Source organism: Geotrypetes seraphini, chromosome 19 (assembly GCF_902459505.1).
Source record: "Geotrypetes seraphini chromosome 19, aGeoSer1.1, whole genome shotgun sequence".
Taxonomy (NCBI): Eukaryota; Metazoa; Chordata; class Amphibia; order Gymnophiona; family Dermophiidae; genus Geotrypetes; species Geotrypetes seraphini.
In genome coordinates, this window is record NC_047102.1 from 25467211 (window position 1) to 25479941 (window position 12731).

The following is a 12731-nucleotide window of genomic DNA, read 5'->3' on the forward strand; positions in this document are numbered from 1 at the left end:
TTTTCCTACGACACCCTTGCAAATGTGTAATACAGTACCATATGAAGAAATATGTATTCTTTGAGCCATTCCAATTGACAGCTTTTCTGGCAGGAACTCGACTGGATGAAGGGAAATCAAGAGAGGTCCAATTGAATAAATGATATCCTTCCTCAGCTAAGGGACTTTGTTTTCCTAATATTTGATTTGATTTTCGTCAGCATCTGTTAATATGTCCGCCTCATCCATCTTGGATCTAATTTTGAGGACTTGAGCTGAATTTAAGCTAAACATTTATTTTATTTAGTTGATTATTATGTATTTTACCTATGAGTATTATTTTTCTGCTTTTCTTCAACTTTCTGTACAAGTGGATACTTGATTTATAAAATGTAAAATTTGATAAATATAAAATAAAAAAAAAAAACCTTAAGACTGTGATTTGATAAGGGAGCACCAAGTTCAAGATGGCAAATACAGTAGGTGCCTAGTTACTGTAATGGAAAAACATGATGGCAGATAAAGGTCAAATAACCCTTCCAAATCTGCCCATCCACAGCGTCCACTTTCTCCTCCTCTCTCTAAGAGATCCCATGTGCCTATCCCAGGCTTTCTTGAATTCAGACACAGTCTTTGTCTCCACCACCTCTACCAGGAGACTATTCTATGCATCTACCAACCTTTCTGTAAAAAAATATTGCCTTAGATTGCTCCTGAGCCTATCACCTCTTAACTTTGTCTTATATCCTCTTATTCCAGAGTTTTCCTTCAGTTGAAATAGACGCCCAACTACAAAACATTCAGGAAAGAACTGAAAACCATACTATTTAAGAAATTTGTCAAATAATCTAACCAAACCGTATCGACCCTTCCTAGATCCCGACGCATACTATAGCTATCAACCTTGTAATCTCCCTGGGAATGGCCAGCCTAATTTCTTGTTGTAAACTGCCTAGAAGTGAAAGGTATTGGCTGGATAGAAGACATCATTGTAATGTAAATGCCTCTATCATATCCCTCCCTCCTGCCTTTTTTCCCCAGAGTATACAGTACATTTAAGAGGTCTCTTAGTCTGTCCCCCATACGCTTTATGACAGAGACCGCTAATCAATTTTGCAGCAGCCATCTGGACTAACTCCATCCTCTTTAGATCATTTTGAAGGTGTAGTCTCCAAAATTGCACACAGCGTTCCAAGCGGGGCCTCACCAAAGACTTATCACCTCCTTTTTCCTACTATTTATTCCTCTCCCTGTGCACCCTATCATCCTCCTGGCTTTGACTGGCTGTCTGGACCCAATGCCGAGCGTTTGACATCTAGGCTCAAACGGTGGAACTTGTTGGATGAAAATCACAGATCAGAGGAAGCTTCACCCAGCTTTGATGTGGCATCCTCCTTACTTTTCTACCTGTTTTACTACCTTAAGATTATCAGTCACAATCACACGCAAGTCCTGCTCTTCTTTTGTACACAGAAGTATTTCACCCCCTATACTATTTATATATTTATTCAATTTTTTATACCGTTCTCTCAGGGGAGCTCAAAATGTTTACATGAATTTATTCAGGTACTCAAGCATGTCTGTCCTGGTGGGCTCACAATCTGTCTAATGTACCTGGGGATGTGGAGGATTAAGTGGCTTGCCCAGGGTTTAAATCCACAAACTCAGGGTGCTGAGGCTGTAGCTTTAACCACTGCACCACTCTAGAAATCAAAAGTGAGCCAAGTAAAGGACAATCAAGCCATTGTGACATCACTGATGAGATTGGCGCTCAGGCATTGGTGGAATGAGGCATTATGATGTCATAATACCAGCTCTGGTTATCAGAGGCTGAATCTTTTCACATTTACTCATTCTTTTTATACTGTTCTCCTAGGGGAGTTCAGAACAGTTTATATGAATTTATTCAGATACTCAAGCATTTTTCCCTCTCTGTCGTGGCAGGCTCACAATTTTCCTATTGTACCTGGGGCAGTGGGGGAATTTAGTGACTTGCCCAGGGTCACAAGGAGCAGCATGGATTTGAACCCACAACCTTAGGGTGCTGAGGGGAGAATGTGGCCACTTCGCCACATTCTCCCCTCCCCTATACCGTTCACTTGGACTTTGTTCTTAGGTGACATCGACTCGTGCTCGAGTCCTAGCGACTTGATGAATTACATATCTAAAAAAAATCGATTTTATGCTAGTTGGGAAAGGTCCTCCAGCGTCGTCATGATTAATTTCAATATGTCCAGCCATCTGATTGCAGGTTGCCCTCTTCGCATGGTTCCTTTGATCTTCCCGTACATGATGTCCTTCTGCAGTGATCTCTCTTTTCTGATGGTGTGACCAAAATAAGACAGTCATACCTTCATCATTTGGGCTTCGAGCGACATAGCTGGTTTGATCTCTTCCAGAATTGATTTGTTAGTTCTTCTGGCAGTCCACAACACGTCTAAAATAATTCTCCAACTAGTCCAACTCACACAGCAGAGCACACTCTTGACATGGTTCTCGTACCAGCGTCTCAGAACGACTGTTTCCAGGTTATGGCTTGTAAACAACTTCCCTGGTCTGATCACTTACTCATTTCTTTCTCTCAGTATACTAAGAGCCTAACCACTTAACCCTAGCCCCAGGACAGTTATTTCTCTTGACTACTCAAAGCTAGCTGAGGCATCCATCTCTTCTAACTTTGAATCTAAATTAGCGGAAATGTCGGAATCTTCCTTTGAGGAGAAAGTCGCCTCATGGAAAGCAACTATAACCAAACTTTTAGATTCTTTAGTACCTACTGTTACTTACACCATTTCACCACGTAAATTTTAAAAAACCCTAGTATACGCCTAGCCACGCCTAGCGCTCTCTTGAGAGAAAATGGCGGCATAACAAAACTTTACACAGTCTAAATAAATTTAAGGAACAAGCCATCTACTATAAATCTGAAATCAATAGATCAAAAAAGAATACTAAACTAAACTAAACCTTGGGTTTATATACCGCACCATCTCCACGAATGCGGAGCTCGGCACGGTTTACAGGAAGAAGGATGAGAGAGGAACTATAGTGGAGAGATTAAAGAGTTAGGTGTAAAGGGGGAAGGTGAAAGGCCTAAGAGGGGGGAAGTGTTACAGTTTTGAGAATAGCCAGGTTTTTAGGTGTTTGCGGAAGAGTTGGAGGGAGCTTGAGGTTCGGAGTGGGGAGGTGAGGTTATTCCAGATCTCAGTGATTCTAAAGGGGAGGGATGACCCAAGTTTGCCTGCATGGAAAATACCTTTTATGGAAGGGAAGGATAGTTTAAAAATTTGGGAGGATCGGTAGGAAGTAGGGGTTGGGGAGTTCCAGGATAGAGGGATAACGGCAGGAAGGATGCCATGTAGGATCTTGTAGGCCAGACACGCACATTTGAAGTGGATCCTGGGGATTACTGGGAGCCAATGGAGCTTAGACAGGAGTGGTGAGACGTGATCAAATTTGCTTTTCGCGAAAACAAGCTTAGCTACGGCGTTCTGAATCCGCTGAAGTCTGTGGAGGCTTTTCTTGGTTAAGCTGAGGTAGATAGAATTGCAATAATCCAATCTGGAGAGGATGATGGATTGTACTAGGACTGCAAAGTGTTTTTGGTGAAAATAGGGTCTGACTTTCCTTAGCATGTGAAGGCTGAAGAAGCATTTCTTCACCAGGGATTGGAGATGTTCGTTGAAGGATAGAGAAGAGTCTAAGGTGACACCCAGAACTTTGCTTGAGAACTCGAGCTATAATGGGGGGCCGGAGGACAATGGGATGGAGGAAGGTAGATGGTCTAATTTTGGGCCGAGCCAAAGGAGTTTTGTTTTGGACTTGTTTAGTTTCATATGCATTGTGAATGCCCAGGATTGGAGGTTCTTTATGCATGAGGATATGTTCGTGGAGAGGTTAGTGAGGTTCGAGTCGGTCTCAAGGAGGACGAGGATGTCATCAGCGTAAGTGTAAAGAGTTTCAAGGGGGGATTGTTGGAGTAGTTTCAGGGAGGACATGTAAATGTTAAAGAGGATTGGGGAGAGGGGTGAGCCTTGTGGGACACCACAAGTCGGGGTCCAGGGGGAGGATGAGGTGCCGCTCATGTTAACCATGTAAGAGCGGGAGCGCAAGAATTTGGAGAACCAATCAAGAACTATGGAGCTAATGCCTATCTCGGAGAGTTGGAAAATTAGAATGTTGTGGTGGACAACGTCAAAAGCTGCGGAGAGGTCGAATTGTAGAAGGACAGCAAACTTGTTACGAGAATGCAGTTGCTGAACCTTAGAGATTAGAGAGGCCAATAGGGATTCAGTGCAGAAGTTGGGTCTGAAGCCATATTGGTAAGGTAAGAGGATGGAGAATCTTTCTAAGTAGGAAGAGAGCTGGGTAGATATGATAGACTCGAGCAGTTTGGTGAGGAGAGGGATATTTGCTATTGGATGGTATGGAGGGGTCTAGGTCAGCTTTTTTCAGTAAAGGGGTCAATGCGATGTGTCTTCTCCCTCCGAATCTGCGATTTCAGTATTCGCGGATTCAGTTATTCACTATTTTTTTGGGGGAAAAAAAAGAAACGCTGCATCCCGGACCTCACCTGGTGTCTAGAGGGCTTTCAGGGCAGGAGCAATCTTCCTACACTCATGCCCCGGGCAGATCACTCATACAAAATGGTTGCGGGGAGTTCCCGTTATAGTCTCAAGAGACAACGGGAAATCACGGCAGCCATTTTGTATGAATGATCTGCATAGGGCAGGAGTGTAGGAAGATTTTTCCTGTCCCGAAAGCCCGCTAGACCACCAGGTAAGGTCCGGGATGCCAGGGGAAGGCGGGGGGTGGGTCAGAGCCGGCCCACATGTTATTTGCAAATTTTCAATATTCTCAGGCTGGCTCTGCCCCTAACCCCTGCGAATATTGAGGGAGAAGTGTATTCCAAACAAATTTTTAAAAGAGCTAAAAACACTTCTGTGTTATATGCAATAGCAAAATCACTAACTGCACAGAAGACAGAACCTAATCCGACTGTCCAAATACCCTCAGCTCAAGCTATTGCTTCCTATCTTATCAACAAAATTCCAAATATTAGAGGTTCTATCTCACAAACAAGCATTGTCAGCTCAAAACCCACCTCCCCCTGTTCTGGGGATCCAGTTAATTCGTTCGTGTCCACAAATCTTCCTCTCTTCAAATGCTCGAGATTTACTCTACCCACTCTTCAGGACAAAAGGTTCCACATCAGAAATTATTCTTCCATTCCTTCTGAAATGCTTTTTTTTCATTTTTTGGTACTGACATCCTAAATTTGGTCTGTAATAGTTTAACTTCAGGAACATTATCTAATATATGGAAAGAGGCAATCATTCACCCAATAATCAAGGACCACAAAATTAGTCTACATGAAGTTTCAAATTACCAACTCATAGCGAACATCCCTTTCTTGGCAAAGCTTATGGAGAAAATCGTTTTTCGCCAAATCTCAGACTTCGCTGAGCAAACCAAAGTTTTACACCCTAATCAAACTGGATTCCGTCAACACCACTCCACAGAATTTTCACTCATTGGATTAACACAAAAATAATGTATCATCTCAATCACCCACAGTCAGTTCTGCTCATTTGACAGCAGATATAAATTCTCAAAACGGCCACATTTTGATCACTAAATTGAAAATAAAATCATTTTTCCTAACTTTGTTGTCTGGTGATTTCAAGAGTCTCTGGTTGCACTTTCTTCTTCTGACTGTGCATCCAATATTTCTTACCTTCTTTCAGCCTGTATGCTTCCTCTCCTCCAGAACTCATTCCCTTCCCCAACTTTTTCTTCCTCTCTCCCTGCCCTTTCTTTCTCCCTGCCTCCCTTTCTTTTTTCTCTCTTCATGCCCCCTTTCTTTCTGTTTCCCTTCTTTCCTTTTGTCTCCCTGCCTGCCCCCTTTCTTTCTTTCTCCCTGCCCATCCCCAAGCCACTGCCGCCGCCATCGGGGAACAGGCCCCAATCTCTGCTTGGCTGGCCCGGAATTTCCTCTCTGACAGCAGAATTGACGTCGAGGAGAGGAAGGCTGATCGGCCCAGTAGATTATGAAGGCAACACGAGTCTATCACAGAGCCCGAGATGGGCTCCACGATTGACTCACTTTGCCTTCGTGATCTACCGGTCGATCGCGATTGACATATTGGGTACCACTGGTGTATACAGTCACAAGTGACCCACAGGATAGAAACCAAATAATGTATACAATAAAAATGACCCAACATAGGCCATATTTTGGCAAAATAAAGATGTCTTCCCCAGGGGTCTTATAGGGTCCTTGGCTGTCTTAAATATAAAAATGTAAAAGTCACACAAAAAAAAATCCAAGTAGTTAAGAGGCTACAAGCAAGCAGCACAGCTCACAAGATACTCAGTGTAGTGTACTCAGTGTAATACTACTCACTTCTAAATCTTCTGTGGTCATCTTTGTATAACTTCAATATAAATGCCTACATGCTAATTGTGATTCATATTTTGCTTTTTATGACTTTATATTCAATTATTTTATTTCATTTTCAATGACATATCAAGTATCCACTTGTATAGAAAGGTAAAGTCAAGCCAAAAGTAAATATAATGCAAAATACAATGCTAAACAGATTATCTGCTATCTTAATAAGAAACTGTATATATAGCTTATGTATATATATAAATGTATATATAGCTTTAACTCAAGTCCTCTAAATAAAGAAGCCAAGATGTAGTATCAGCGAGAATATACAATATAATATTAGAAAATAAAAAAAATGAAGACTAAAGATTGTATAGGCTGAGAGGGTGATCAACAATCAAAGAGTCCTCAAATTCCCTCTCCTTTTTTTCAGAGAAGCCATTGACAAGAAGGTTGTAAGTTGGCTAGGATCAAAGAATACATATTTTTGCGTTTGATAGATTATCGCACATTTACATGGATGACGAAGAAAAAAGGTCGCCCCAAGAGCAATAACTCCTGGCTTTAACAATAAAAATTCACGGCGACGTTTTTGTGTATCTCGTGACAAATCTGAGAACATTTGTATCTTATAACCCAAGAAATTCTTTCTGTTTGTTTTTAAAGAAAAGTCTCAGTAACCAGTTCTTATCAGGTGCTAAAGCAACTGTGAGCAAAAGGTGTTACGGGCATTACTACCACCCAATCCGAAAGCTCCAAGACCATAGAAATATTAAGCGTCTGTTGACCATCTTCCTTTAATTTTTCTTCCATTTTAATAGGTAAATAGTACACTCGAGTGAATGGCGGTATTAGTTCCTCAGTAATTTCTAGGCCTTCCTTTAAGTAACGTTTTAACATGTCTCTAGGAGTTACCTCCGCAACCCTGGGAAAATGGATTAATCTAAGATTATTATTGTGGGAAAAGTTTTCTAGAGACTCCAATTTTCTCCTTAAATTGATATTATCTCTCACCAGTGTTTCAGTTATTTGTTTAGAAACTTTTGTTTCCTGGGAAGAATTCAGTGTTGAAGTTTTTTTAAATCTTGCAAGTCAACTTTAATATTCTTAATTTCATTTTCTTGGATACAAATCTTATGCTCCAACTGCAACAGTCGGGGCTTAACTGATTTAGCTAGATCGGCTACGAGATCCCAAATTGCATCAAGAGCTACCTCTTGGGGTTTCTTTAGTGTAGAAAAAAGTTCTTTTGACGAAAAACTCTCACCAACCAATATACCCTCCTGGGTATAGCTCCTCTGCTCATGGACAAACCGCGGAGATGATAAGTCCTCAGTTTCCACTGGAATCCCCTGAGATAACCGGGGATCCACTACCATGCTCCTCTCTTTGCTCCCAACAGCCTCCAGGGAGAGTCCCTCACCGCCTTCTGATGGTTCCTCCACCCGCGGGGAGTTGGCGGTCCGAGGAGGAGGCACTCTGGCGTCGGGGCTCAAGGTGGTGTCTGGGCCCGTGGAGAACGCCTCCGTCTCGCCGCGGCGCGTCTCCTGCGGGCGGGCCAATGCCTCCGCGACTCGCTGCATTCGTCGCAGAAGTTCATCCATTGAGCCGAAGCAGGCCGGGCCCGAACGCCGTGAGGCTCCCAACTACGCTAGGGCCCCTCCACTTCGGCATACCGCTGGTTAGTTTCTTTAAAGGAAAAAAGGACAACAATGGAAGAGCTCTCAGCAGCTAAGCTCTCAGCCTAACAGTCCTTCCGCCATCTTCTTTATGACTTTATAAGAAAGAAAAGATGAAAATTCAGCATTTTCAGATTCTAAATAGGTCAATTGCTAACTTTGACTCTCCTGGTCACAAAAGCAAAGTTGTATGGAAATAACAGACATTTGATATAACTTCTCAGGCATGAGCAACTAGCAAATGACACTTACTGCCCAGGAGCAAAAATCGTGTTACATAAGGGCAAATTCTATAAGAAGCGCCCAAAAGTTAGGCGCGATTCAAGCACAATTGGGTGCTGTGTAGTGAATCGCGCTATTTTGGAGGCCCCCGATAAATAAGCCAGCTCTAGGAACAACTAAAACTTAGGCGCCCGTGCGAGCGCTTAAGCACGCTTACGAGCAGCGATTCTGTAACGAGGCATCTAACACGTAGCCACGCCCACGCCTAACATGCAGAGCACTTATTTTTTTGAAGGCAGCCTAAATTTTTTAGAAGCGCCTTGTTACAGAATCGCTCTTTCTTGATAGGCACCTAAGTTTCAATTATTACTGATTAAAAACCTTAACTGGGCGCCTCCAAAATAGGTGCCTAACATTAGGCCCCGTTTACAGAATTTGGGCCATAGTGTACTCTGCACTTAACTGCCTAAGGCCTCATTTTAACAAGCTACGTTAGGGTTTTTTTTTTTTTTTATTGTGGGTTGCTGCAATAAAAACTCTGACGCATTGAACTTTTACCACAGTGGCCTGAGATTTAAAAAAACCCTAACGCAGCTTGATAAAATGGGGCCTAAGTTAACTGGACAAATCAGATCCCATATCTGGGTTCACTTAGACAGTTACGTGCTGAATATTGTGCTTAACCAAATAAGGGATAGCCAGCTGCACAAACCCAAATAGTCAATGCTGGGACCCAGACATGGCCTAGCATCGGATACCAAGGGATAACACCAGCGGCAGTCAAAATAAAACTGACCACTGTCAGCTGTAATTAAACTCTGGAATTTGTTGCCGGAGTATGTGGTGAAATCAGTTAGCACAGCAGGGTTTAAAAAAGGTTTGGATAATTTCCTAAAAGAGAAGTCCATGGTTTGGGAAAATTCACTGGATAAGCAGCATAAAATCTATTTTACTCCTTGGGATCTTGCCAGATACCGGTGACCTGAATTGGCTTGATGGACCTTCGGTCTGTCCCCGTATGGCAATTCATATGCTCTTATGTTCTTATCCCTAAAAATCCACTTAAAGGTATCTCAATAACTTTAAGCGCTGGCCTTTCTGCTGAACATTAACCTCTCATTCTGCATGCATTATTTTCTATCCAACCCAAAACATCTTCTCGGGAGCTCATCCCTTAAGTGCATCTAAAAGTACAAACATTTTGCAAAGACTCAGGTATTTTTTTAGCAATACTTGGCAAATTTTTCTGAAAGTCAGTTTACATAGAAACATGATGGCAGATAAGGGCCAAATGGCCCATCCAGTCTGCCCATGTGTCTAATCACTATTTACCCAAGTAAATACCTTTGGAATTGTAGTTCCTGTGTCAGGATGACTAGTACAAAGGTAGATGATATAAAAAAAAAAAAGCAAAGCAAAACATCTTTGCTTCGGCTCCATTAGAACCTACTTTCTGACCCAACAGCATATTCTGATAAGCTCCAAATTCTTTAGTTCTGTTGTTGCATCCATAAAGCTGAAGGCAAGCGAGAAATCCCAAGCTGCCAGCCATCGGGAGCTGTCAGCAACTTCAACAAATCTCAAAGACATCTGTGGCTTATCAAACGAGCAGCAATTTCTCTTACATTAATCTCTGCTAGGCCTTCCCCAGCTTTCATTTCAAAAGACTTGCCATTATATCTTCCCGAAAAGAAAAAATTGCTTGATTTTTTTTATTTTTCAAATGCAGCTGGTTCCCCAAGCTGACTTTGAAACCTGAGTCCGTTGTGGAGATGTTAACGTGCCTGATGCCGGCAGCTAGGGAAGAGAAGGACGGTGCTAATTAATAAAAAGGCCTTTACTTTGGTTCCCTTAAACGAGCTAGGCCATTATAAGTGGTTTTCATCTTCCTTGGCTTTGGTAGACCGTTTTGAAGAGTGTTTTTAAGTGACAAATAATTGACCATTACAGGGGTCTGATCTGGATGCTGCGCACACGTGCCAAGCACCCTCCAACCTTCAATTTACTCCACATATCTTGAAAAATGATGACATTATGCTGTAAGCAATCTTTGTTTTGTCTCCCAGGATGCTATGCATTGTACCAGATTCCAAAATACGCAGTGGAGGAACAATTTGTCTTCTTAATACAGCTGGGATTGTCTAAGTGGGACGTGCTATTAAGAAAGACCAGATTTTTGAACAGGTAAAGAGAATGTTCGCGCTAACGTCAAAATATGTTACTTGACAATTATTTACAGGGAAAAAAAAAGAGAATTTAGTGACCAGTATGGATTGAGCTTGTGTGCTGAGTCTTAACGCATGGCGATTGGTATGAAAAGCATACGAGAGAAGAGGTGAAATTGGAGAGAACCACTTGGTCCCTTTTTCTACAGTCTTAGATAGAGAGGCAATATTTATTTATGTAAATCGTTTTCGATCCCGTTCTTCCGAAAATGCTCAGAACGGGTTACAGGTTGACATAGTTACAGTACAAGTTGTTCTGTCCTAATTCAACATATACTGGGGATCTTATACCAATATACTAACCCCCTGTTTAATAAGGTACGTTAAGCGTTTTAGCGCGCACACTAACGCGTCCATAGACTAACATGCACGCATTAGCATTTACCGCACGCTAAGAAGCATAGCGCACCTTAGTAAAATGAGCCCTAAGTGTAAAGGTTACAATTTACCATCCCTCTTCCCCCCCTCCCCCCCGAAAACCAGATGTTCCTGGGATACCTTATACATTAACTTTAAAGATACTTATTAACTCACCATTGCTCATAAAAATTCCATATTATCTTTGACATTCAAAGATTTTGTTTTCCTTTATAGTGACTGGGCTGCATGGGCAGAGTTGGAATATTATTATTTTAATATGAATCTTCCTCCTTTTATCTTTAATCATGGAGTTCTCGTGGGCAATCTCAAAGCAAACCTTCAAAAACTGGTTGGTTAATAATGAAAGTGATATCGTGGGTGGGGAGATAGCGTGGCAGTGGAAGCTCAAGAGATTAAGGAGAGGATATGATTTATCGCGACTTTAAAGGAGGCAGCATCTGTGACTGTTGGACTTTTTAATTGGTTATCAGAATTAGTTTTATTCCATATGAACAGAAGTAGGCCAGCATCATCTCTGGTGGGTTTTTTGCTTTTTTTTTTTTTCTCTAAAGAATTAGTCAATACTGAGGTATCTGCCAGGGATTTTCCCACACTCCGTGGGTTATAGCAAAAATCTTTGCAGTTAAATGCAGCCTTTGCTGCCCAATGTGCTTCGTATATGGGAACGATCAATCTACTAAGAAAAGTGGAATCTGTAGTAGAATTGTTCTTCAACCACCAGTCCATGGACCAGTGCCGGTCCACAGAAATTTCCTGTAGTTCCACAGGGCCAGCACGTACATCAGGCCCAAAACAGTGTTCTTCAACCGCCGGTCCACGGTGCGATCGATGTGGCATTATCTTCGAGCCAACTCCCTCTTCCTAACTGATTCAGTGCACAAAGCCATGGGCAGTGGCTCCTATGGGCATTCTGCGCCTGAACCGGAAGCCTTCTCTCTGACGTTGCAACGTCAGAGGGTAGGCTTCCAGATGAGGCACAGAACGCGCAAGGAGCTGCTGCTCCCAGCTTTGTGCATTGCATCAGTGAGAAAGAGGGAACCGGCCTGAAGATAACACCGAGGGCGGCATAAAATGGCCAAGGCCAGAAGGTAAGGCATAGCATGGAGGGAGGGAGACAACAAAGGTAGGGGGGAATGATTTTATTTTTGAATTTAGTGATTTAATTATGTCAATTTTGAGAATTTACATTTGCTGTCAGTGTGCTTTGTGTAGTTTAATTTTGTGGTTAACCATTATGTGTTGTTAATAAGATTATATTGTGTATCTGTGAAAAATGAATGGAAAAAATAGTGTTACAATTAGTACTATTATGGGGGCGGGGTCTGGGGTAGAGATGGGCGGGGTCTGGCCCACGACTTAGCCCAGTGTTCTTCAACCTCCGGTCCACAGGCTGATGCCGGTCCACAGAATAATTCTTTTATTTCTGCCGGTCCATAGGTGTAAAAATGTTGAAAAACACTGGTCTAATGGATTTGATCATTTCTCGCGCACTTAAGGCCGAAGTAATACGTAAATTACATTAAGCTTTAGCGCAGGCGCTTACTTCCATTATAGTGCTGGCTTTTTTTGTGCACTAGATGAATTCCCATGCGGCAAGAGATTAGCACATAGACAATCAGTGCTAGTCAGGAAATAATGCTCAGCACAGTTCGTGCACAGACAGAATTACAATGCAGCAAACTGCACTAAAGTTTAACACAGTTTTTTAACTTCCTTGATGAAATTTATTTATTTAATTTCACTTTCTATCCTCCCCTCCCCTAAAGAAATCAGAACGGGTTACAGGCTAACATACATAATATACAGTTAACAGGTTACAGTACAAGTTTTTATCCTAATGCGACACATACG

The 12731-nt window shown here is 42.1% G+C and overlaps 1 long non-coding RNA gene across 1 annotated transcript in view; it reads left to right on the forward strand.

The window, feature by feature from the left end:
* Positions 1 to 10424, forward strand: part of LOC117351984 — an 84656-nt gene extending 74232 nt beyond the window's left edge. The window contains exon 3 of the long non-coding RNA XR_004537543.1: positions 10341 to 10424. This is a non-coding gene — a long non-coding RNA (uncharacterized LOC117351984). The remainder of the gene's footprint in view (positions 1 to 10340) is intronic.
* The last annotated feature ends 2307 nt before the right edge of the window (positions 10425 to 12731 follow it).